At 37.3% G+C, this 27763-nt stretch overlaps 1 long non-coding RNA gene and 1 other non-coding gene across 2 annotated transcripts in view; both read left to right on the top strand.

Annotated features, from left to right (window-relative positions):
- Positions 1-27763, top strand: part of LOC135277425 (uncharacterized) — a 372506-nt gene that overhangs the window by 210919 nt on the left and 133824 nt on the right. The window lies entirely within an intron of this gene.
- Positions 24601-24736, top strand: LOC135277655 (small nucleolar RNA SNORA21). Its single transcript, XR_010345261.1, has one exon. It is a non-coding gene; the product is annotated as a small nucleolar RNA SNORA21 (small nucleolar RNA).

The raw sequence follows: 27763 nt of genomic DNA, 5'->3' as shown, positions 1-27763 counted from the left end.
ACTCTTGGCTTCACCTTCATGTGGCAAGCATGTTTAGGGGTTAGTGAACTATGCAGGCTAAACCCAGCTTCTGAGACAATTGTACATCAAGGAGTAGCTGAACTCATTGAAAAGCTTTTTTATTTTTGCAAAAAGTTTTAATTTTTGCATTGTAGATGGGGTTTTATTTCTCATTGCATGTTATCCAACAAATGTCATTTCATGTGTCAAGGATAGTGAAAAATTTTTCCAAAAACATTTTCATGTAAGTGGACTTTACTGTCAGAAGAAAAGCACCGTTCCTTCCCTTGGAAGCTTTTGCCACCCTTCCTTGCTTATTCTACTCTGTCGCACATTTCCATATTTTTATAGACCCACAAAGCACTTAAGGTGGAATGATAAATAGATCCCTGTCGAAATGTGTTCCTTTCTATTCACATCTTCTTCCATCCACTCACCTCCAAGGGTGTCTTTCTACCAGCTGATTAATTTTGTGATTTTTAGCACTATGGTGCAATGCAAAGCGACTAAACCAATGGATTTATCTACCCTCAGACTCATGCTAACAGGCTATTGTTCATTCTTGACCACAGTTATAAAGACAGTGAGAAGGAATCTGAATGTGACAGCAAGTTTCAAGGCCCACCTTTATCAGCTACAGATACCTGCCTTTTTCTGGGTCTGATAGGAGTTATTTCTATCGGACCATAAAAAGTTATTTGGACGTCTTTCTTAGGATGTGTGGATGTTTTTGTGCACTGATTTTGTTCTACATAAAATAGAACTGACCAATTACACTTTAAAGAGATTTCATACTTATCTCTAAACCCTGTGGTCTCCAAGCAAACATATGGACCAATGCTCAGGAGAAGTGAAAACAAACAGGACCTTCCTGTCCCTTGTTGACTCTCCTGACTCCAGTCATAGTTTTAGTTTTCCAGATCATATAGTTAATCTCATGGAGTTTCATGTATAGAGTCCTTGTCAGTAGAAAGTATTGCTCTAAGTCATAAAGATAACAATGTTTACAAGGGGGCATTACCTTTATTTCCCTCCAGAGTGTTCACATTGCCCTTATTTACATTTCTTCATTTGCTTCTCGTAACAATGCTAAAAGAAGATCATGATTACTATATCCATTTCATTTATGAGAAAGGAGGACAGAGTGTTTGCATGATCTGCCCTACGTTATGCATCTTCCAAAAGCTACAGCTTGGAACTCCAACCTGGGAAATTCAAGTCCAATCTGGCATCTTTCAACTGCACCAATTATTCCATTGAGATTTAGTGAGCACTGGGGAAGAGCGAGGCACACTACTGGGTGTCCCCAGTAAGACAGCTCTCAAGTTTTTACAACCCAGTGGCTCTCTACCTAAGCCCTCAGAGAACATTTTAGTATAACAACTAGTATATTCTCACCTGGTAATTTTCATCTTTTCCCCATGACCCTGGGATCCCCACAACTCTGTGATTTCCTCAAAATCAAGCACTGTATCTTGTTCAACTTTGTATCTTCAGCATCCTGCCCAGTGCCTGGAACCCAGGAGATAAGGGATGCGTTGAACAAATGAACAACTATACTAATGTAACAGACACACAAGCCTAGCAGTGCTAAAATAGTGGCATGAACAAAGTATGATGAAAACAGAAAGGGGAAAGTGACTAAGTCATCCCAGGAACTGAGGAAGGCTTTGCAAGGAAGGTGACGTTTGAGCCAGACCTTGACCAATTAGAAGGATTTCATAAAGTAGAGAGGAGAAGGAAAGACATTCTAGGTGGGAACTGTACAGAGATACCAAAATCTTGTTAAATAAATGCCCTGCACGGCCTGACTGAAAAGTAGCCCAAGGCAACTAAAGGGTCAGAGCCTAAAGAGGAGGCACAGATTATGACAGGAATCAATTAAATAAATTAAATTTAATTAAAGTACTTAAATTACCAAAAATAAACTGTTTGAGCTATTTTAATTTAAATTAATTACAATTGATCGATTGTTTAAATAAGAGAGCCTATCTCAAATCATAAGCTCCAAAGAATGTTGTTTTAAGCAAGATAGTTATTGAGAGAAAAAGCCTTCACTCTTTTTTTTTAATTGATACATAATATGTGTGGGTACGTGTGATACTTTGTTACATGCATAAAAATCCCTACACTTTAAGGTGGGCATGGCTCATCTTCGTGCCTTCTCCCTGGGCTCCACCCTGTCCCTGCCTGGGAGGAGCTGGCCTGGCCCTCCAGGTTGGTGCAGCAAGCCCAGGCACACCTGGCATGCATTCCGGGCACAGCCTGCAGCCACACCTCCAGGACAGGCCGGCGTCTGAGCTGCAGTGCCTTTAGGGATCCCCAAGGCCCCCTCAATCAATAATCCCCAGGGTTTTTTATGAGGGTTGGATTATGAGGATTTTGGAGGGGGACGATTAAGCAGTACTTCAAAGAGGTGCTTAGGCCGCACCTGCAGCACTTATGAAGATCTATTAATAGAAAGCACACGATTTAGCACTAATCCCTAATTCATAGAAAATCAATGATTTATGCCTTTGGTCCCAAAAGGCACTGAGAACTTTGGTTCACGGGCTGCTTGGAGGCAGGGTGTGCTGGCCCCACATCTGGTCAAGGCTGACCTGGGTCACCCCTGGATGGTGTGGGACCCTTTAGGGCCATACCAGTAAATGGAAAACAATTCTGCAGACCTACAGTCAGTCCCTCCAGGACGTAATCTTTTTTTTTCTTTAATCCTCAGATGTTAACCGATCTAGTACAGGACCCAAGTAAATACCCAAGTGAGCCCTGGTAAGAACAGTAGTGATGCCAGTTTGCTGGGAACTTGGTGTCACGCCAAGAGTCTGTCCCTAGTAAACTCCCTGCATCTCCCTCTTTCTCACCTGGACCTTCATCTGACGTTTAGAGAATGTCACACTAACAAACATCAGACTACCTTGTGGGTGGCTTGGAATTCTGGAATCTCTCTGGGTCATATTTGTTCCTAAAGGTTTATGTATTTGAATTTCTCATTAAAAGAATCATGGAGCGATCCATTAATTAATGTCTTAGTGCACCTCGGAGAGCCAAAGGCCAGCTGCCCTTGGGTGGTACTTTTGCTGAATATGCAAAAAGAGAAAACCATGTTTGAGTCACAGAAGGAAGAATTCAGGTTATATGAAACTGAAAAGAAAATTCCACAAATAGCAAAGACAGTTAAATACTCTTTTATCATTCCTTAAGAAAGAGACATTCAACAGACAGTGAGAACATAGGAGGATAGATGTTCTCTTATCAGAGAATTCAAGGTGAGATTGTTTTGTATTTATAGTTTTATGAAAACCAGGGTGCAGAAGACCAGATGATGTATTTTCACTGATAATCCATTCATCCATTTATAAATAAACAACTGTGTATCGGCATTTCTGTTATTAAAAGGCTTCATATCCCCTTTTTTTTCCAGCTCAAATATAAATATATTGGCTACCTGTTACTTGTGTCAAATCCTCCAATTAAATCTTCATGCATACCTTAGCTCAGGCCCCAGGTAACACCTCTGCTTTGTGAACAGAAATCTGATACACAGAACCAAAACTTTAACACATCATAATTTAGGGGATGATTAAAATCACTGAAAGAAAATTCACACCATCCTAGAGTTCACCACAGGGTTCCCTTCCACGGACTGAGGTAAATGTTTATAGAGCACAGAGCTGGAGGGAAGAGGGAATGCAGAAGACTGGGGGGCAGGGGGTGCAAGCAGGGCCACCTCCTCACCACCCCCCACATGGCAAAGAGCAGCCAGCATTGAGAATAGTGTGTCTCAGGATGGAATGCACTTAATGGGAAAGAAGAAATCAGGCTCAACCACGTTATTTCCCTATGTACATCTTTTCTCTATTACAAACACATTATATGTAGATTGTTTTTTAAAAAGTGGCAAATATGTAAAAACATAAAGAAGAAAATAAAACTTACAACTAATTCTACTACCTGGTTAATTAAACATTGTAAGTATTTTGGTGTATTTCTTTCTAGTGTTGTTTTGGTATACTTACCTATTCAGAGATAGATGATACGGAGGTAGGTACAAAAGCTTGTGTTGTTAAGCAAAGTAGGGGGTCACACTCTGTGTCAGTTTACATTGTGCCTTTTCTCTTGATGCGATGTCATGAAGACTTTCTTATGCTATTGAATATCCTTTTAAAATATAGATTTTCATGCCTTTAAAACTTTGGTTAGAAGTTAACTATGAAAATATTTCTCCTTTTTCTGAAGTTTATTATTAACATTTCACTATTTTAAGTGACATAGGCATGAACATCCTTGTTTAGCCTCGGGAGATAGTAAAATGTGGTGTTAAGACCACATGCTCCAGCGTCAGACTGCCCGAGTTTGAATCCCAGCTGTACCACTAGCTGTGTGACTTTGGGTAAATTACTTAACTTCTCTACAGCTCAGTTTTATCACCTGTAAAATGAGAGTTCCCATAAAATTATTTTTAATGCACTGATTCACTTTTACAGATGCTTAGAACCTTCAGAAGACACATCATATGATGTGTCACATTGTATCATCATATTATATTATGATACATCATAAGAGCTATACAATTGTTGATTGTTGCTATTGTAGTGAAGCAATCTTGCTCAATTTTTTCTAATGTATCTTGGATTCACCCTAGAAATGCACCCACACTGTTATTGCAGTTAGAGTATTAGCCATTGCCCATCCTCCACACTGGGAGTGGCTGTGGGTACTGGAAAGGTGGCACTCATGGGGCATGTTTACCCAGACTCCTCTTGCTTCACAATGACCCTTTCATCCTTTCAGTGCTTAGGGGGTTCATCATTCCAAATATCACCAAAGACAGTCATTTCTTTCTTGCTTCCCTCTCCCCATCCTGCCCCTCATGTCCATGCCCTCACACCCACACAGCCTCGCCCTTCCCCCCAACACCAAGACAACCATCAATCCCAGGTGGATCTAGAGGGATGGAGTCAATCCTGGGTCCAAAGACCTCTTTGGAGTACTTTTAGCTGTAACAGTCAAGGACTTGTTTGTTCTTTTCTTTCTCTGTGTTTTATTTGTTCTCTGCAAGACTATGATTCATGGTTTACCCTGCATTCTCTTTGGGGGCACTATCCACCTTTTATTGAAGGGATTGCAGGGATAAGAGGAAAAATGTATTATACGTGCATATATACAGGAAATTAGGAGCGCGCTCTCTCTCTGTGTCCTCTGTCCTCTCTCCGACTTTTATTCTTAGAGCCACAATTTGGCAAACACCTCACCTCAGGATTTCTGACATTAATGAGGTAGCGAGGAATGGAGAATTGCCTGCTGAGAGACAAGCTTCAGGAAGATTGTTCAGAGCCTCTTGCTCAGCAGAATTGATAAGATTAAACCAGTAAACAAACGGCATGGGAAAGACAAGAAATTTTTTGTGTGTGGCTCCAAGAAATGTAAGTTTTATGCTCTGTGTGTTGGACACATTGAGTTATGTGGAAGAGGACTAGGTCAGAAAGCTAACCAAGGGACTGTTTTTCTGTTTGAAAATCTGCAGCCTGGGATTTGCTTTTATAATCTTGTGGAATAAAACCCACAGGAAAGGAGGCTCCTGAAATAGTTCTTGCTGAGATCACTCTTTCCCTGTTGTACTCTCTTCCTTTCCTTTCATTGAGTTCCCCACACCCTTCTATAGGCCTAAGGCTAAATTCTCAGCTGACCCTAATCCAAGCAGATATTTTTTATAGGGTGATTCTACACACTGGGTACTCATTTCTGTCTGTTGTCCATCATTCTAAATAATGTGTCAAAATGAGTCAACAAGACTGAACCAATTTTGTGTTCATTTGCTTACTGATAAGGGAGGTCATGTTTTCTCACAAGGAGAGAGTGTGTGAATATCTGTGGAGCAGCAGAAGGACCATATTCAAGCACTGAATCTGCCAAAAATGTCGTGAGAGGAAGCCACTGAGCTTTGGTGTACTCATCTATAAAATGGGAATCCCGGCCGGGCGCGGTGGCTCATGCCTGTAATCCCAGCACTTTGGGAGGCCGAGGCGGGTGGATCACGAGGTCAAGAGATCGAGACCATCCTGGTCAACATGGTGAAACCCCGTCTCTACTAAAATACAAAAAATTAGCTGGGCGTGGTGGCGCGTGCCTGTAATCCCAGCTACTCAGGAGGCTGAGGCAGGAGAATTGCCTGAACCCAGGAGGCGGAGGTTGCGGTGACCAAGATTGTGCCATTGCACTCCAGCCTGGGTAACAAGAGCGAAACTCCGTCTCAAAATAAAAAAAAAAAAAAAAGGGAATCCCACCAGCCTTGCTCATTGCAAATTATCACCCTAGAGATAAAGGATATAATGTTTATATAAAGCACTTTATAAACTGGAAAGAGCTCTCCAATAGAATATACCAAATGTTCCCGAACCCAGCTAAGTCTTCCAGGGTGAGCTAGTCCTAAGAACGAATTAAATCACATCTTACTACTGGCCAAATGATAAGCCCCAGTCACTTGCCCAGTCTTAGTCTTAATTGACTGGCTCTGTGGGTTGGGCTTCTTTCTTCTGTTCTCTGAAATTGTTAGTACTTGTCCCTTTTCCTGTAGTATTTTCATTGATTCTGACCAGGTTAAAAAGTCACTAGAAGCCAATTAGGTCTTTATTAGCTCTGAATGTCAAATTTGCTAATCAGCTGGCCTCAGAGCGCAATGTATCTACGTATCAGGGAAAAACAGAAGAAATTGTGGTGAGCTGTTGGATTTAATTTCCATCCAACATCTCTTTGCCATTGTGAAAAATAAATCTAGACCCTCTAGCTCTTTCTAAACATTTATAGTCTTGGAAAGTTTGCAACTTTCATGCAAAAGTCAGTACAAGTAAACATTTGTACCTAAATAATACAAAAATAAAGGACTAGGGATGGGGGTTGGTTAAAACCAATAAAAACTTCTTTCTTTATTTACCTAAGATTGGCAGAGGGGGAAAAATGGTTAATTTGTTTCTTGTGAATTTAAGTCCTTTTGGCCAGCATTGATATTTATTGAATTAGGTAATGTCATTGTCATTTTGCCCACAGAAAGTCTGTGCTGTAGAGGTTCAAAATATTTCTTACCTTAAGTCTTAAGTTGTTAGTGTTTGAATTTCAATCTTTCTATTTTCTGCCTTTATATTTAAAATGTATAGCTTGTAAATAAAACATAGCTTTTTTTTCATCTAGTCTAAAAGTTTAGGCTTTCATTTTGAGCATTTATCCCATTGATATTTAATATAATTACTGATTTATTTTGGTTTATATACACCATTATATATTTTCTATTTGAACTTGAACTGTCTTCTTTACACTTCTTTTTCCCTCTTTCTTGTATTGTTTAAATAAATTGAATTTTTAAAAATTATTTCAGTTTTAACAGATAATGAACAGACACAAATCACAAAACAATAAAGAAAACAATTATCATGAAAGACACCAAGAAAAACAAAACAATAGGAGAAAGTGAGAGAGTTCCGAGAACAGAAAAAAATACATTAAGAAATAATCTCCAACATCACACTACCTGATGTAAAAGTATGCTGTAAGGCTATCATAGTCAAAACAGCATGGTATTGGTATAAAAACAGACAGACAGATTAATGGAATAGAATAGAGAACCCAGAAAGAAATCTAGGTATCTTCAACCAACTGATTTTCAAAGGTATCAAGAGCACACAACAGGGTAAGAAAACTGCTACTGGGAAAATTGGATACCCACATGCAGAAAAAGGAAACTAGACCCTTACCTCTCACCATACACAAAAATTAACTCAAGATGGATTAAAGACTTAAATGTAAAACCCAAAACTATAAAACTACTAAAAGGAAACAGAAGAAACACTTCAGGACATTGGTCTGGAGAAAGAATTTGTGGCTAAGATCTCAAAGCACAGGCAACAAAAACGAAAATAGACAAATGGGACCATATTATACTAAAAACCTTCTGCACTGCAAAGAAAACAGTCAACAGAATGAAGAGACCATCTGTTGAAAGGAAGATGTTTGCAAACTATTTATCTGACAAAAACATATATGCAGATTATATAAAGAAGTCAACAATTCAACACTAAAAAAAAAATCCCATTAAAAAGGATGCAAAGGGCATGAATAGACATTTTTCAAAAGAAGACATACAAATAGCCAATAGTATATGGAAAAAAGGCTCAATATACTAGTCATCAGGAAAATGCAAATTTCATGGAGCATTTCCACTATTCTGGTAAATACAGGCATTATTAGCCTGAATTTTGTAATTCTGAATACAAGTTAAATACTCCTATTTGCATTTAAAACTGGCATTGCACAGTACTAATGATGAATAGTAAAATTTAAATAAATAATTTAACATTTTAATTTTACCTTCTTAGAACATTTAATAGGAAATAAGAAAATATCATGACACGTTAAGAGAGAGCCTGTTGAAAAACCTTTTTATTTTAGTAACTTGAACAGCTTTTGTATATTTCCTGCTGTTTGAACAAGAGTTCCTGAATTTGCATTTTACCCTGAGCCCTGCAAGTTACATAGTTGGTCTTACTTGTAGATGATATAACCATCTCCACAGAAGAAAAATGCAGAATTAATAGCCAAATTCTTAAAAGTAATAAAAGAATTTGGGATAGAAAATTAGTCTTCTAAAATAGATATGTTTCTAAATTATAATCAATTAAAAATATATTTTAGAAAATGTAAGAATTAAAAACTAATAAAATATTCAAGATATAACTTAACCAAAAGTACACAAAGCCTCTAGAAAAACATTGAACACTCTAATACAGGTTTAAAAAAATCTATTTAAATAGTCCAAGTTCTTGGGTAAACAGATATCACAAAAGTACCAATTCTCCCCCAAATTAATCTATGAATTTAACACAATTCTCATCACAATCTCTGCTGAAGTTTTTTTAAAAGCTTTAATACCTTTATTCTAAAATTTTATGTGATTAGCAAAGGCAGCTTAGAAGAAAAAAAAGGAGAAATAGCCAAAGTACAAAACACACACGTGCTTGCACCTACATATGAAGCAGCATTGTTTGTCTGGGGTAAATACCTGATATTTGTTGTCTTGAATCCACAGAAAACTAGGACACAGACACACTAGAGTGAGGTTAAGAGTGCAAGTTTAACAGGCAAAAGAAGGAGAAGAGCTCCCTGCGCAGAGAGGGGCCCCAGAGGAAATGGGTCGCTGCTTCTAGGTGAGCTTGAGGAGGAGGTATCTAATTTACACAGGGCATGAAAGATTGGTCAAACCAGGTGTGCCATTTGCATTGCGTGCGAAGTACTGGTTAGGACTAGCTTTACTGTTTGCATAGCTTGTGAAGAAGCTGGCTGCCCCACCCTAGTCTTTTATTATGTAGATAGGTTCTTTACCTGGCCAATGCCATGTTGCCTTCTTTTTTTTAATGTATGCATGGTGATAAAGAAAAAGGAAGATGGAGCCTCCATGCTGAACATGTCTGGCCCTCAGGTAGCCCTTTTCTATTGGCACAGCTGCCAGCATTCACCTGTGCAAGCTTCCAGCTTGCTTGTGTCTGCAGCTCAATTTTTCAGGCAGCTCCCTGTTAGAAAAAAAATGATTTGGGGCTGCTTTTTATGAAAATGGAAGACTTGCTAAGGACTCCTTTCCCCTCACTATCTGCCTAAATAATTTCTTTCTAGCTCCTGTAACACGTACACACATACACATACACACGCACACGCACACACACACACACATTGATCAGTGGAATTGAATAGAGAGCTCAGGGAGAGATCTATATAAAACCTAATATATGATTAGAATAGTACCATAAAGCAGCAAGGAAAGAATAGCTCCTTAGTAAATGATTTGGGGAAAGCTCACTTGCTATATGAGAGAAAAAAACACTTAATCTCTGCTTAACATTTTATACAAATGTAGACTCCAGAAAGATTCAAACCCTAAATGTAAAAAGTGAAACCGTTATACTCATAGGAGATGGTATAGAAACAGAAGCGAGTTCATGGGTGTGGGACACCCACAGAGGCCAGTGCTTAGAAAGGGTCAGTGTGTGGTTGAATGCCCTACTTGTTGTTGTCATCTTGAAATTCTTAATACTTTTTTTTAACAAAGGGCCCCACACTTTCATTTTGCAGTGGGCTGGCAATTTATGTAGCCAATCCTATGTGGAAATATATCTTTGTGATGATGTAGGGATGGGGAAAGGCTTTTTTTAAAAGCCCAAATTATAAAGCAAAAATTGATTTCTACCATCAAAGGATAACATGGATAAAGTAACTGGACATCATAGCAGATTGGGAGAAGTTATTTGTAAAGTCCAATTGAGGGAAGAGACCCCTCTTTCCTGTCTCTTGTCTCAAAGAAGGAGGAAGTAAAAGTTGAGACACGGCAGGCATGGGGTTAGTGGCAAGGTCCGCTGGCGCTGCTGATCAGGCCTGGAGGTTAAAGAGTAAACCCCTGACCCTTAATCGCACTCCTATCTATAGATCGCAGGCATAATATGGAGAAAACGCCCTCCATTGTTCTCAATCTTGCTCAAACTCCCCCCTGGTCATGTATCCCATGCCTACTTCGTCGATCATGATCCTCTCACATGTACTTTCTAGAATTGTAAGGCTTGAAAAGGGCTAGGATTTTCTTTGTCGGGGAGCTTGGTTCTTGAGATGCAAGTCTGCCAATGCTCCCAGCTGAATAAAGCCACTTCCTTCTTTAAATCTGGTGTCCGGGAGGTTTCATCGGCAGCTTGTCCTGCTACACAATATTGAGAAGATACTACTATTTAGAAGGTACAAGGTAAAAGGATGCCACCTGATTAAAGTTAAGTAGTTATGAAAGTTATGCTTGAAATAAGCATGCTTTGTGGAATTACTCAATGATTTTCTCTTTCTCCAGTCAACAAGTTGTCTTTCTATAAATGTCGATTTGGTGACCTCTCATGCATTATCCCATTTTTACTGTCAATGGAAAACTAAAAGTTCACTGTTTTGTTTGATGTTTGCAGTCTCTGGTAGATATCTTTCATCAAACTAAAGATAATCTTTTTCTAATTTGTTATGAATACCTATGAAGCAGACTTTAGGGTCTCTATTAAAATTGTCATGCAGTTGTTTCTCTTTAAATCTGAAAATGTGAAACATTGCATTAATAGATTTCCTACATGGAGCCATTCCTGCATGATGTATTATTCTTGTTGTATGTTACTGGTAAATTGCATATATTTATTAAGGATTTTTGTGTCTACTGTCATAAATGAGATTGATCTACAGCTTTTGATACTCTGTTCAACTTTAGTGTCAATATTATGCTAGTCTTGAAAAATGAGTTGAAAATGTTTTATATTTTTCTATGCTCTGAAAAAGTTTAAATAACAGGGAAATTGCATGTTTCTCGAAGTTTGATAGAATTTCTCTAGAATCTTTCTGTATAGTTAGTCATGTCTTCTACAATCATTCAACTTCTTCTATGACTATTGTACTTTTCCGGGTTATACACATCTGGAGTCAGTTTTCATTCTTTAGAAGAATTCTTTAGAAATCATTCTTTAGTCAGTTTTTATTCTTTCAGTTTTTTTAGAAATTCATCAACTCCATTTATATTCCAGATTCAGTAATATAAAAGTAATAAACATGTTCTCGAATTTGAAAATCCTTTTGTAGCTGTGGTTATTTTTTCTTTGCTAATTTATAATATGCTTAGTGGGGGGGGTAGCTTTAAATAGCTAAATATATATTTTATTGATTTTCTTTAGGAAACTAGCTTTTTATTTAATTAAGGATTATGTTTCTTATTCATTATATAGTTTTATATTTCATTATTTTCTGTTTTTAACCTTTTAAACTCTTTATTTACTTTACATATGTTTATATTTTTTTAAATTTTTAATGGAACACATTTGTGTTCATTTTTTCTTGTTTTCTAAAAAAACAGTGCTTAAATAATAGCCATTGGAAAACTGGCTTACATTTAAGTACTATCATATATTTTATAAATGGTCATTTCATTTGCATTTATTTCTAAATATTCTATAATTCTAATATGATTTCTTCTTTAACCTTAGTTTTAGTTAGAAGAGTATAAGTTTCTAAATGGATACAGTATTTGGCTATATGTTTTTCTAATATCTAGTTTTATCATATTATAGTCAGAAAATACCCACCTATTGATTTGAACTTATAAAATGTATTAGTTTTCTTCATGGCTAATGTAGGGCTAATTCTTAAGTATTCTTTGTATATTTGAAAAAAATGTGCTTTTCTTGTTTCTTGGTTAAAAATGTATGTACATATGTATTTAACCAACATTGTTAATTCAGTTTTTAAACGTATGTCCTTTGCTATTACTATTTATCAATTTCTGAAAGACAGTGTTAAAGCAACTCATTATTATAGCACGTCTGGATGTCTCCTTGTATTACTGACGGCTTTTGTTTTATCTATCTGGATGCCATCTTTGCGGATTGCTCTTGATGCAGGGTCTTTGCTTGTATACACATTGCATAAAGAAATACATCATGCTGTTTACTTTGTCTAGAATATTTTCCTGCCCATCCCACCCCCTACAGTCATATGAGTTGCTCACTCAATTCAGGTGACCATCTCAGAAAGGCATTTCTTACTGCCCTACTAAGAGAGAAACCCATCATTCTCACTCTCCTTCACCTGCTTCTTATTTTTAATAGCTCTCATCACTGCCAATTATATTTATAAATCCATAAGATTATTATCTACTCTTATTAGAATTCAGATGCTCAAAGGCAAGGAATGTGTTTGCCTAGATTAGTATTATAGTTCCAGCACTTTTACAATGCCCGGATCATTGTAGATGTTCAGTAAATAAATGTAGATGTTAATAAATGAGTGGATGAATGACATTTTCTCTCATAAAATTTCTATTTAACTTGCAATTGTTTTTATTTGAGTTTTCTTTGTCTACAATTATTAGTTTTAACATTTGCCTAGTGTATCATTTTTATCCAGTTTAAATTTTTAGTAACACTTTATTTTAGGCAGAACTTTAGTAAGCAGTGTATGTGTGGTTTTTGCACATCTACTCACTATAGAATTCTGTGTTTTAAGGTGGAAATTTAATGTACATTTACGTTTATTGTGATTTGTGATATACTTGGATGTATTGCTGTCATTTTAAGTTGCCTATTACTATTTTTCCCATCATTTGCAGTCTTAATTATGAGCTGATATATATAAATATTTTACAATGCACCAAGCCATATTCCAAGAACTTTTTGGTTTTTATCTAATGTAGCATTCAGAGTAACCTTTTGATTTATGATTCATGTTGCAAATGAAGAAACTGAGGCTGAGTAAGATTCATTAACTTGTCCAACATTTCATAAGTGTTAAATCAGCAAACAAGGACTCAGATATTAGATATTTGCTCTAAAGGCCATGGTTTTAATTTATGGATTATGCTGCTTCTCTTTTCTGAGTTTCCCTCCGTCTCACTTTCTCTCAATATCTCTATCTCCTTCTCTGTCTCTCTCTTTCAAATGACTTGAATGTTACATCTTCTACTTTTATATTTCTAATAATAATATGTAAATTTTGATTAATTATATTTCAACATACTTTCAAACAAATTGGGTAATTGTTCACCATCTACAACCCATCTCTCCTGAAAAATACAAGATTACAGGCTTACTTCCATGACTGCTCCTCTGCCTAAAGTTGTGTTGAAATAATCTAAATTGTTTTTGCTAGGTTGCCATATTGTTATTAATTTTATTTTGCATTATACTTTTCAAATTACTGGTCAATAATGTTGTCTTATATCCTGAAAATCTTCTTCTATTTACTTTGTATATAACTAATATGTATTTCATCTATGTTCATTCTGTTACTTGGCTTCTTTTCTTTAATTTTTGGGTACTAGTAACTAGACCATTAATATTCTTACTTCCTAAATTTTATTCTTATTTTTTGACTGATGTTTTATTATTCCAGCCTGCCCTTATTTGGCTGAAACATCGTTCTAAGTTTTCCAAAGTTACTTGGTAGAATTTCATCCAGTTTCCCTCTTTTCTATGCACAATTTCTTTTTCTTCCAATGCCAATAATGTTTTTTCATTGTCTTTCTTATACACAGTAGATTATTTACCAATAAGTTTTCACTGTTTATTTAGATTTATGACTACAGTGATTAATAATGATACATGCTGAAGGGAAAGAAGACTTCAGCATTGGTGGGTTTGCTGACAGGCAGGCTTCTTCTTAGGTGCATGAATAAGAGCAGGAAATTCTCAATTATCAAAATGATAAAACTTTCCTTTGGGAGTATAGTTTTTTAGAGTATTTTATTTCTAAATAGAATTGAGTTTCCTTTGCCATTCTCTGAATCCGTTTGTATTTCTAAAATTATCTCGAGCTTCATCTTCATTTCTTTCCTGAGTCCCTCCAGTATGGCTATACTAAGACTTTCCCAGATGATACATGATATTAATAACCATTATGAAAATGCATTTTCTCTAAAATATGTACTTTATTTGAATTTTATTCTAAAATAAATTTTACTTATTTTAGAATACAATAAATTTTACTTATTTTAGAATACAATTTTATTTAAAATAAAATTGTATTTATTTTATTGTATTCTAAAAACCACTCTATGAAGTTGGAACTTTCATTAAGCCTGTTTCATAGATAACGAGACCTAGGCTAATGAAACCCATGAAGATTAAAGGCCTTGTCCAAGGTTACATACCTAGTAAAGAAGGATGGAGCCAGGATGTGGATTCAGACAGGCTGACTCAAACATAAGTCCACAATGCCTCTCTCTGATATGCTGTCACTTTTTTCTAATGTAGTGTGGGATATGGAATCCTCTTTAACCCTTGATCAGGTCATGGAGCATGGAGGAAAATTCCAGAAAGAAAGTCTGGCTGAAACAAAGAAATGGATTATAGGGAAGTATGCTTTAAGCTCTGAGGCATGGAATTTTTATATCTGAGAAGGCAGAGTTCTCATAATGGCTTACCCAGGCCACACTTCGGAGATTTAAGAGTCTGTGATAGCTCAGTTTCAGGTTGTTGTTGCTATGATTTATAACCAGGATTCAGTCCTTTGCATAGCGGTCATATGCCATTCTGTCCAGACTTTAGTGCTCAAAAGGTTGCCCCTTGTCATTTCAACCCCAGTTAATAGGAAACACAAGCCACCCTTGAGATGACAAACCTATCTTCTAACCATTGACTAGTTCAGTTCCTTAGCTCTGCAGAAGTTGAGCTTTCTATTTTTAGTTTGGCAAAGCAGAAGACATGCTGGGTGAGCTTTGCTTAAGGCCTCCTGCCAGACTCTGCTTGCTGCAAAATCCAGCCAAACAGACTGTAGCAGGCCAATTAGGCTGCAGCTGTCTGTCAACTGAATCAAAGATGGGAGTGGACAACAAGGGGCTGTTTTTTGCCTCAGGCAGTAAGCAGAACAGGAGATTAACCTTCCTGCTCTTAAAGCTCTGTAGAGTAACCTGCTATTTATTCTGTGTAGTAAGAATCCTTGCTTCTTATTACTTGAACTTGACCAAGCTACCTCTGGCAAAACAAAGGGATCTCACTTTAACTGACCATGGAATAAATCTGTTTAATAGGTCATCATAAGATAATGCTAACATGAACCTGGTTTCAAAAAAACCTGATTGTGAGAAATGATTTTTATTAAAAGTTACCTCAAAGTTAAATTTTATAGAACAGAATGCTTTAAGAACATGAGCTCCACAATCAGTCTGCCGGGGCTGAGGAGCTCAGCTCCCTTCATTCTAGCTGTGGTTTTGGACAAATTACTTAACCTCTCTGATCTCGGTTTCCTAGTTGGTAAATGGGAATAACAATAATACTCATGTAAAGAAATTTTGGGGAGGATTAAATCAGATAATCCATGTAAAGTGTTTAGCATAGTGCCTGGCATGGTATAGGAGTTTGATGGATGTTGATTATTATTGTTCTAGATATTCTGAATTTTAACTGAACTTTAGAACCAAATCATGAGTAATAGTAAGTATCCCAGTTTTTACAGATGATCAAATAAGGAAGAGGAAGTAACTGGACCAAGTTCACACATCTTGTGCTTAACTGAACCAGGATTCAATCTTTAGCTGTTTGATTCTAAAGTCTTATAGAATTTTTCTATGTGCTTTACTGAAATCTCCTTGTAGAACAGCTTTCACTGACTTTTTCCTTGGCATTTTGCCAACTACCCACAACAAAGGATATTTATGAGACAGATTCATTATGTCTGTGATTGTAGCTATTGAAGGGATCATGTTAAGAACATTGTCTACCACATCACACACGCAGTTTCTGCATTCATGGGAGAAATTCCTTGGGATTTAGTTTTTGAAAAAACTATGCTCCTTACTGAACTAGTCATTTGTTTTATTTTTCTTATGCAGAACTGTGACTAATCATAATCTTTCTTTGTTTTGGCTGTTGAGAAGCTTAGAATCAAATTTGTAGCCTTTTTCTGCTTCCATGTACTAATGTTATTACAGATTTATGATATTCCTTTTCTATTTCCCCTTTACTCTCATTGCCTCGATAATATATTTTATCCCATTGAGCAGTGTATATTTTTATAGACTTCCACAGTGTCTTTGTGGAATAAAACAAAAATGAGTGTACTTTTAAAAATTTAAAACTACTGTTTAATGTATGTTTATCTCTTTTCTTGGGTTTGCTCTTTGCTAGTCTTATTGGGTCAGATGCCGGTATTTTCCCAGGGTTGGATAAGCCCTACTGGAACACATGAGCACAATTACTCAGAGTTTTATGATTCTCTAGTATGTCAATAACAGGCAGAGGCCAGGCTGATTTAAGCTACAAAAATTTATGAAAATAAACTTCATAACTAAACATATGCTAATTTCTTTTATACACAAATATTTGGTTGGTAGCAGTAGGGAAAATAAGAGGAAGAGACTTAAGAGAGGAAGTAATTACATCTACTTATATACAACCTCCTCCTCACAAGCCCTCTCTGTCCAATTCAAGGCTAGTTCAGGTTCTCCTTCACTGTGCTCTCTGCTATCTTTGTGTTTACTGCACTATAAGGTAAAAGCATTGTTTCTTATTCTTTATTAGTTTCCTAATGTCAAACATATGACTATAGTATATAGAAGATGATAGATAGATAGATAGATAGATAGATAGATAGATAGATAGATAGATAGATAGACAGATAATGCAGACTCAATATATGTTTCTTAAATGAATGAATCAAAGACACTTGACAGAGTGAGGTAGGTAAAAGACTTGGAGGATTTATGGGAGGGTAACATGTACATTATGTCTATTAAATAAAAATGTATAAGTCAGGCAAGGAGGAAGGGGAAGGAAATTTTAAGCAAAGAAAATTGTGTAAAGTCAAAGCTGTGAGAAAACATGATGTTCTGGAGGAATTGCAGATATTTCAGTTTGGCTTTAGTCTGGGTAAACGTGAAATAGAATGAGATGAACTTGGAATGTGAATTAATCTTAAGCACTGCAGAGAGTCATTGATGAATTTTAGGTAGGGGAAGTGGCGAGGTTAAGAGATGATCACATATATGTTTTAGAAATATTACTTTGATTCCAGTGAGAACTGTGGATTTATTGCAGACATTGAGGAGGCTATAACATCAATCCAGGAGAGAAATTATGATACTCTAAATTAACTAGGTATTTGTGTTGTGATGAGAAATTTTAAGGTGATAGAATGCATAGATGTAGTGATCAATTGAATGTGAAGGATGTGGGAGAGGAAGGAGTCTATAATGCTCTCCATGTTTCTACTCTGATTAACAAGATGAATGTTGGTATCATTTTCCCAAATAAAAAATAAAGGAAGAAAGATGGCAGAGGGGAGTTAATTAAGTCAACTTTCAACATGTTGAGCTTGAGATGCCAAATTAAAAAGACCTGTAGATACAAAAATGCAGAGCTCCAAAGATTGCTTTGGGTAGACAGTGCATAGTTTGTGAGGAATTGGCATACAGTTAGCTGAAGGCATGAGCATGATGTGTTTTTCAAGCAGATCAGAAGAGGGTAAAGAATAGAACACTATTGGACGTTGCCCCCTGGGTGATGAGCAGACAACAAGGATCCAATGAAGAAACTAGAAAAGATGGCCAGAGAGAGAATTAGAGAGATCTCAAGCCAAGAAACAAAATTTCAGGAAATCAGGAGAATCTTATGTTTCCAGAAATTTGATAGAGTAGACATCCTAAATAATCCTTCTAAAAACAAATGGTGTTTCTATACACCAATTATTTTGAAGCTGAGAGCCAAATCAAGAACATAATCCCATTTATACTAGCAACAAAAAATTAAATACCTAGGAATATATCTAACCAGTCAGGTGAAAGATCTCTACAAGGAAAACTACAAAACACTGCTAAAGGAAATCATAGATAACAGATGAAGAAACATTCCATGCTCATGGATCAGAAAACTCAGTATCATTAAGAAGGTCATATTGCCCAAGGCAATTTACAGATTCAATATGATTTCTATCAAATTATAATACCAACATCATTTTTCACAGAATTAAAAAAAAACTACACTAAAATTTATATGGAACCAAAAAGGAGCCCGAATAGCCAAAGCAGCCCTAAGCAAAAGAACAAAGCAGAATACATCACATTACCAGACTTTAAACTGTACTACAAGGCTACAGTAACCAAAGTAGTATGAAATTGGTACAAAAAAGAGACACATAGACCAATGGAACAGAATAGAGAACCCAGAAATAAAGTCACATACCTACAAGCATCTGATCTTCAACAAAGTAGAGAAAAATAAGCAATGGGGAAAAGACTCTCGATTCAATAAATGGTGCTGGTATAGCTAGTGAGTCACATGCAGAAAAATGAAACTAGATGCCTAACATTCACTATATACAAAAATTAACTCAAGATAAATAAAAGATTTTTTTATTGCATTTTAGGTTTGGGGTACATGTGAAGAACATGCAAGATTGTTGCATAGGTACACACATGGCAGTGTGATTTGCTGCCTTCCTCCCCATCACCTGGCATATCTGGCATTTCTCCCCATGCTCTCTCTCCCCAACTCCCCAACCCCTGCTGTCCCTCCCCTATTTTCCCCTGACAGACCCCAGTGTGTGACACTCCCCTCCCTGTGTCCAGGTGTTCTCATTGTTCAACACCCACCTATGAGTGAGAACATGTGTTTGATTTTCTGTTCTTGTGTCAGTTTGCTGAGAATGATGGTTTCCGGGTTCATCCATGTCCCTACAAAGGATATGAACTCATCATTTTTTATGGCTGCATAGTATTCCATGGTGTATATGTGCCACATTTTCCCTGTCCAGTCTATCATAGATGGGCATTTGCATTGGTTCCAGGTCTTTGCTATTGTAAACAGTGCTTCAATGAAAATTCATGTGCATGTGTCCTTATAGTAGAACGATTTATAATCCTTTGGATATATACCCAGTAATGGGATTGCTGGGTCAAATGGAATTTCTATTTCTAGGTCCTTGAGGAATCGCCACACTGTCTTCCACAATGGTTGAACTAATTTACACTCCCACCAACAGTGTAAAAGTGTTCCTATTTCTCCACATCCTCTCCAGCATCTGTTGTCTCCAGATTTTTTAATGATCGCCATCCTAACTGGTGTGACATGGTTTCTCAATGTAGTTTTGATTTGAATTTTTCTAATGACCAGTGATGATGAGCATTTTTTCATGTTTGTTGGCCTCATGTATGTCTTCTTTTGTAAAGTGTCTGTTCATATCCTTCGCCCACTTTTGGGCTTGTTTGTTTTTGTCTTGTAAATCTGTTTTAGTTCTTTGTAGATTCTGGATATCAGCCCTTTGTCAGACGGGTAGGCTGCAAAAATTTTTTCCCAATGTTGGTTGCCGATTCACTCTAATGACTGTTTCTTTTGCTGTGCAGAAGCTGTGGAGTTTGATTAGGTCCCATTTGTCTATTTTGGCTTTTGTTGCCAATGCTTTTGGTGTTTTGGTCATGAAGTCCTTGCCTACGCCTATGTCCTGAATGGTTTTGCCTAGATTTTCTTCTAGGGTTTTTTGTTTAAGTGTGTTAGGTTTTATGTTTAAGTCTTTAATCCATCTGGAGTTAATTTTAGTGTAAGGGGTCAGGAAGGGGTCCAGTTTCTGCTTTCTGCACATGGCTAGCCAGTTTTCCCAAACACCATTTATTAAACAGGGAATCCTTTCCCCATTGCTTGTTTTTGTCAGGCTTGTCAAAGATCAGATGGTTGTAGATGTGTGGTGTTGCCTCCGAGGCCTCTGTTCTGTTCCATTGGTCTATATCTCTGTTTTGGTACCAGTACCATGCTCTTTTGATTTCTGTAGCCTTGTAGTATAGTTTGATGTCTGGTAGTGTGATGCCTCCTGCTTTGTTCTTTTTGCTTATAATTGACTTGGCTATGCGGGCTCTCTTTTGGTTCCCTATGAAGTTTAAGGTGGTTTTTTCCATTTCTGTGAAGAAGGTCATTGGTAGCTTGATGGGGATAGTGTTGAATCTGTAAATTACTACGGGCAGTATGGCCACTTTCATGATATTGATTCTTCCTAACCATGAACATGGAATGTTTCTCCATCTGTTTGTGTCCTCTCTTATTTCGTTGAGCAGTGGTTTGTCATTCTCCTTGAAGAGGTCCTTTACGTTCCTTGTTAGTTGTATTCCTAGGTATTTTATTCTCTTTGTAGCAATTATGAATGGCAGTTCATTCTTGATTTGGCTCTTTTTAAGTCTGTTATTGGTGTATAGGAATGCTTGTGATTTTTGCATATTGATTTTATATCCTGAGACTTTGCTGAAGTTGCTTATCAGTTTCAGGAGATTTTGGGCTGAGATGATGGGGTATTCTAAATATACAATCATGTCATCTGCAAACAGAGACAATTTGACATCCTCCTTTCCTATTTGAATACCCTTTATTTCTTTTTGTTGCCTGATTGCTCTGGCTGGAACTTGCAATACTATAATGAATAGGAGTGGTGAGAGAGAGGGCATCCTTGTCTAGTGCCAGATTTCAAAGGGAATGCTTCCATTTTTTGCCCATTTGGTATGATATTGGCTGTTGGTTGGTTGTAAATAGCTTTTATTATTTTGAGATAAGTTCCATTGATACCTAGTTTATTGACAGTTTTTAGCATAAAGCGCTGTTGAATTTTGTCAAAGGTCTTCTCTGCATCAGTTGAGATAATCATGTGGTTTTTGTCTTTGATTCTGTTTATGTGGTGAATTACATTTATAGACTTGTGTATGTTGAACCAGCCTTGCATCCACAGGATGAAGCCTACTTGATCATGGTGGATAAGCTTTTTATGTGCTTTTGCAATCGGTTTACCAGTAGAAGAGCAACCCCAAGGCACATAATCGTCAGATTCACCAGGGTTGAAATGAAGGAGAAAATGCTAAGGGCAGCCAGAGAGAAAGGCTGGGTTACCCACAAAGGGAAGCCCATCAGACTCACAGCCTATCTCTCAGCAGAAACCCTACAAGCCAGAAGAGAGTGGGGGCCAATATTCAACATCCTTAAAGAAAAGAACTTTCAACCCAGAATTTCATATCCAGCCAAACTAAGCTTCATAAGTGAAGGAGAAATAAAATCCTTTACAAACAAGCAAGTACTCAGAGATTTCATCACCACCAGGCCTGCTTTACAAGAGCTCCTGAAAGAAGCACTAAACATAGAAAGGAACAACTAGTACCAGCCACTCCAAAAACATACAAAATGGTAAAGAGCATCAACATAATGAAGAAACTGCATCAACTAATGGGCAAAACAGCCAGCTAGCATCAAAATGGCAGGATCAAATTCACACATAACAATATTAATCCTAAATGTAAATGGGCTGAATGCCCCAATCAAAAGACACAGAATGGCAAATTGGATAAAAAGCCAAACCCCATTGGTGTGCTGTATCCAGGAAACCCATCTCACATGCAAGGATACACAAAGGCTCAAAATAAAGGGATGGAGGAAGATTTACCAAGCAAATGGAGAGCAAAAAAAAGTAGGAGTTGCAATTCTCGTCTCTGATAAAATAGACTTTAAACCAACAAAGGTCAAAAGAGACAAAGAAGGGCATTACATAATGGTAAAAAGATCAATGCAACAAGAAGAGCTAAGCATCCTAAATATATATGCACCCAATACAGGAGCACGCAGATACATAAAGCAAGTTCTTAATGACTTAGAAAGAGACTTAGACTCCCGCACAATAGTAGTAGGAGACTTTAACACTCCATTTTCAATATTAGACAGATCAACAAGACAGAAAATTAACAAGGATATCCAGGACTTGAACTCAAGCCTTGACCAAGCAAACCTAATAGATATTTACAGAATTCTCCACCCCAAATCCACAGAATATACATTCTTCTCAGCACCACATCACACCTAGTCTATAATTGACCACATAATTGGAAGTAAATCACTCCTCAGCAAATGCAAAAGAACAAAAATCATAACAAACAGTCTCTCAGACCACAGTGCAATCAAGTTAGAACTCAGAATTCAGAAACTAACTCAGAATCGCACAGCTTCATGGAAACTGAACAATTGGCTCTTGAATGTTGACTGGATAAACAATGAAATGAAGGCAGAAATAAATATTTTAATGTAAGACCTCAAACTATAAGAATTCTAGACGAAAACTTAAAAAACACCATTCTTGACATGGGCCTTATGAAATAATTTATGACTAGTTTTCAAAAGCAATTGCAACAAAACCAAAAATTGACAAATAAGACCTAATTAAATTAAGGACCTTCTGTACAGCAAAAGAAACTACTAATAGAGTAAACAGACAACATACAGAATGAGAGAAAATATTTGCAAACTATACATCCAACAAAGGTTTAATATCCATAATTTATAAGGAACATAAACAAGCAGAAAACAAATATTCCCACTAAAAATGGTCAAATGACAAGAACACATACTTTTCAAAAGAAGACATACAAGTGGCCAACAAACATAAAAAAATGCTTCACATCACTAATCCTTAGAGAAATGCAAATCAAAACTACAGTGAGATACCATCTTATACGAGTCAAAATGACAATTATTAAAAAGTCAGAGAACAACAAGTGCTGGTAAGGCTACCCAAAAACGGAATGTTTATACACCATTGGTGGGAGTGTAAATTAGTTCAGCCACTGTGGAAAGCAGTTGGAGATTTCTCAAAGAATTTAAAACAGAGCTACAATTCAACATAGCAGTGCTATTACTGTGTATATACCCAAAAGAAAACAATCTTTTCTACCAAAAAGACACGCGTACTTGAATGTTTATTGTAGTACTATTCCTAATAGCAAAGACATGGGATCAACCTAGATGCCCATAATGATGGACTTGATAAAGAAAATGTGGCACATACACAGCATGGAATACTATCTATCCATTAAAAGAAATTTCGTTTTAATTGCAGGAACATGGACATAGCTGGAAGCCATTATTCTAAGTGAATTAATGCAGGAAGAGGAAAGCAAATACTGTGTGTTCTCACTTATAGGTGGGAGCTGACCATTGGATACTCAGGGACATAAAGTTGGCAACAATAGACACTGGAGACTACCAAAGGGAGGAAGGCAGGAGGCAAGGGTTGAAAAACAAATCATATGGTACTATGCTCAGTATCTGGGTGATGAGATCATTCATGCCCCAAATCTCAGCATCACACAATACACACAGGTAACAAACCTTTGTATGTATCCCCTGAATCTAAAGTGAAAGTTGAAAAATAAATAAATAAAATAATAAATACTTGATTAAATTTAAAAACATATTTTCAAATAAAATGCTATAAAGAACCCTTAGAAGCCTGCATAGGAACAGCTCTGGAGTGCAGTTCCCAGCAAGAACAACGCAGAGGGTGTGATCACTGCATTTCCAAACGAGTTATTACTGTGTTCCGATCAAGAGATTCTCAGGCTGAAAAGTGCCACAAGTTTCCAGCACAGTTGTTTCAGCTGGTGCAGCAGGTCTCTGCACAAAAACTCACAAAAATCTGGGCATCCATTTCAACTGGCACGTGGAGTGCCTGGGAGACAGAGCCACCCATTCAACTGCAAAAAGGGGGCTGAAACAGGGAGCCAGGTGATCTGGCTCAGCAGGTCCCACCCTCACAAAGACCAGCAATCTGAAACACTCTGGATTGAGAGTTTCGCAACAAGCACAGCTGGACCCAGGATGGTCCAGCTCTGTCAGGGGAAGGGTGTCCACCATTACCGAGGCAGTCTGCCATTACTGAGGCAGTCTGCCATTACTGAGGCAGTCCGCAAGAGCAACCCCAAGGCACATAATCATCAGATTCACCAGGGTTGAAATGAAGGAAAAAATGCTAAGGGCAGCCAGAGAGAAAGTTCGGGTTACCCACAAAGGGAAGCCCATCAGACTCACAGCGGACCTGTCGGCAGAAACCCTACAAGCCAGAAGAGAGTGGGGACCAATATTCAACATCCTTAATGAAAAGAACTTTCAATCTAGAATTTCGTAACCAGCCAAACTAAGCTTCACAAGTGAAGGAGATATAAAATGCTTTATGAACAAGCAATTGCTGAGAGATTTCATCACCACCAGGCCTGCCTTACAAGAACTCCTGAAAGAAGCACTAAACATAGAAAGGAATAACCTCCCCCTTTTAAAAGCACTCAGTGGGCCTGTGGCTAGTGACCTATTGAGCCGTCAAGAAAGGGGAGAATGAAAATACCGCTTTGGGGTGAAGTGGCAGGATGTTGTGTTGTTATGCCTCAACTGGTGGTGTGACAAGGCTTTCTAAGAACAAAAAAAAAAAGAAAGGAACAACCAGTACCAGCCACTCCAAAAACGTACCAAATGGTAAAGAGCATTGACACAATGAAGAAACTGTGCCAACTAATAGGCAAAACAACCAGCTAGCATCAAAATGGCAGGATCAAATTCACACATAACAATATTAACCTTAATGTAAATGGGCTGAATGCCCCAATCAACAGACACAGACTGGTAAATTGGATAAAAAGTCAAAAACCATTGGTGTGCTGTATCCAGGAAACCCATCTAACATGCAAGGACACACATAGGCTCAAAATAAAGGGATAGAGGAAGATTTATCAAGCAAATGGAGAGTTAAAAAAAGCAGGAGTTGCAATCCTAGTGTCTGATAAAATAGATTTTAAACCAACAAAGGTCAAAAGAGACAAAGAAGGGCATTACATAATGGTAAAGGGATCAATGCAACAAGAAGAGCTAAGGATCCTAAATACAGGAGCACCCAGATACATAGAGCAAGTTCTTAGTGACCTACAAAGAGACTTAGACTCCCACACAATAATAGTGGGAGACTTTAACACTCCACTGTCAATATTAGACAGATCAACGAGACAGAAAATTAACAAGTGTATCCAGGACTTGAACTCAAGCCTGGACCAAGCAAATCTAATAGACATCTACAGAACTCTCCACCCCAAATCCATAGAATATACATTCTTCTCAGCACCACATCCCACCTACTCTAAAATTGACCACATAATTGGAAGTAAATCACTCCTCAGCAAATGTAAAAGAATGGAAATCATAACAAACAGTCTATCAGACCACAGTACAATCAAATTAGCACTCAGGATTAAGAAACTAACTCAAAACTGCACAACTTCATGGAAACTGAACAACTGGCTCTCGAATGGTGACTGGATAAACTGAAATGAAGGCAGAAATAAAGATGTTCTTCGAAACCAATGAGAACAAAGACACAATGTACCAGAATCTCTGAGACACATTTAAAGCAATGTCTAGAGGAAAATTTATAGCAATAAATGCCCACATGAGAAGCAAGGAACGATCTAAAATCGACACCCTATCATCAAAATTGAAAGAGGTAGAGGAGCAAGATCAAAAAAACTCAAAAGCTAGCAGAAGACAAAAAATAACCAAGATCAGAGCAGAACTGAAAGAGATAGAAACACAACAATCCCCCCCGCAAAAAAAAAAAAGAAAAAGAAACACAACAATCCCTTCAAAACATAAATAAATCCAGGAGCTGGTTTTTTGAAAAGATCAACAAAATAAGCCACTAGCCAGATTAATAAAAAAGAAAAGAGAGGAGAATCAAATAGATGAAAAAAAAAAACGATAAAGGAGATATCACCACCAATTCCACAGAAATACAAACTACCATCAGAGATTACTACAAACAACTCTATGCACACAAACCAGTAAACCTGGAAGAAATGGATAAATTCCTGGATACTTGCATCCTCCCAAGCCTAAATCAGGAAGAAGTCAAAACCCTGAATAGACCAATAACAAGGGCTGGAGTTGAGGCAGCAATTAATAGCCTACCAACCAGGTCCAGATGGGTTCACAGCCAAATTCTACCAGACATACCAAGAGTGGCTGGTACCACTCCTTCTGAAACTATTCCAAACAATCCAAAAAGAGGGAATCCTTCCCAAATGAGACCAACATCATCCTGATACCAAAACCTGGCAGAGACTGAACAAAAAAAGAAAACTTCAGTCCAATATCCATGATGAACATAGATGCAAAAATCTTCAATAAAATACTGGCAAACTGAATCCAACAGCACATCAAAAAACTTATCCATCACGATCAAGTAGGCTTAATCCCGGGGATGCAAGGCTGGTTCGACATATGCAAGTCTATAAATGTAATCCACCACATAAACAGAACCAAACACAAAAATCACAATTATATCAATAGATGCAGAGAAGTCCTTTGACAAAATTCAACAGGCTTTATGCTAAAAACTGTCAATAAACTAGGTATCAATGGAACATATCTCAAAATAATAAAAGCTATTTATGACAAACCAACAGTCAATATCATACCGAATGGGCAGAAACTGGAAGCATTCCCTTTGAAATCTGGCACTAGACAAGGATGCCCTCTCTCACCACTCCTATTCAGTATAGTATTGGAAGTTCTAGCCAGAGCAATCAGGCAACAAAAAGAAATAAAGGGTATTCAACTAGAAAAGGAGGATGTCAAATTGTCTCTGTTTGCAGATGACATGATTGTATATTTAGAAGACTCCATCATCTCAGCCCAAAATCTCCTGAAACTGATAAGCAACTTCAGCAAAGTCTCAGGATACAAAATCAATGTGCAGAAGTCACAAGTATTCCTATACACCAATAACAGACAAACAGAGAGCCAAATCAAGAACGAACTGCCATTCACAATTGCTACAAAGAGAATAAAATACCTAGGAATACAACTAGATCTCTTCAAGGGAAACTACAAACCACTGCTCAATGAAATAATAGAGGACACAAACACATGGAAAAACATTCCATGCTCATGGTTAGGAAGAATCAATATTGTGAAAATGGCCACACTGCCCAAAGTAACTTCCAGATTCAATGCTATTCCCGTCAAGCTACCTATGATCCTCTTCATAGAACTGGAAAAAACTACCTTAAACTTCATAGGGAACCAAAAGAGAGCCCGCATAGCCAAGACAATTCTAAGCAAAAAGAACAAAGCTGGAGGCATCACGCTACCTGACTTCAAACTATATTACAAGGCTACAGTATGGTACTGGTACCAAAACAGAGATATAGACCAATGGAACAGAACAGAGGCCTCGTAGGCAACGCCACACATCTACAACTATCTGATGTTTGACAAACCTGACAAAAACAAGCAATGGGGTAAGGATTCCCTGTTTAATAAATGGTGTTGGGAAAACTGGCTAGCCATGTGCAGAAAGCAGAAACTGGACCCCTTCCTGATACCTTACACTAAAATTAACTCCAGATGGATTAAAGACTTAAACATAAGACCTAACACCATAA

Source organism: Aotus nancymaae, unplaced genomic scaffold, assembly GCF_030222135.1.
Source record: "Aotus nancymaae isolate 86718 unplaced genomic scaffold, 86718_ANA_hifiasm-v0.15.2.pri h1tg000032l_0, whole genome shotgun sequence".
NCBI classification, from domain to species: Eukaryota; Metazoa; Chordata; class Mammalia; order Primates; family Aotidae; genus Aotus; species Aotus nancymaae.
This window is presented reverse-complemented; position numbering and strand designations above follow the sequence as displayed.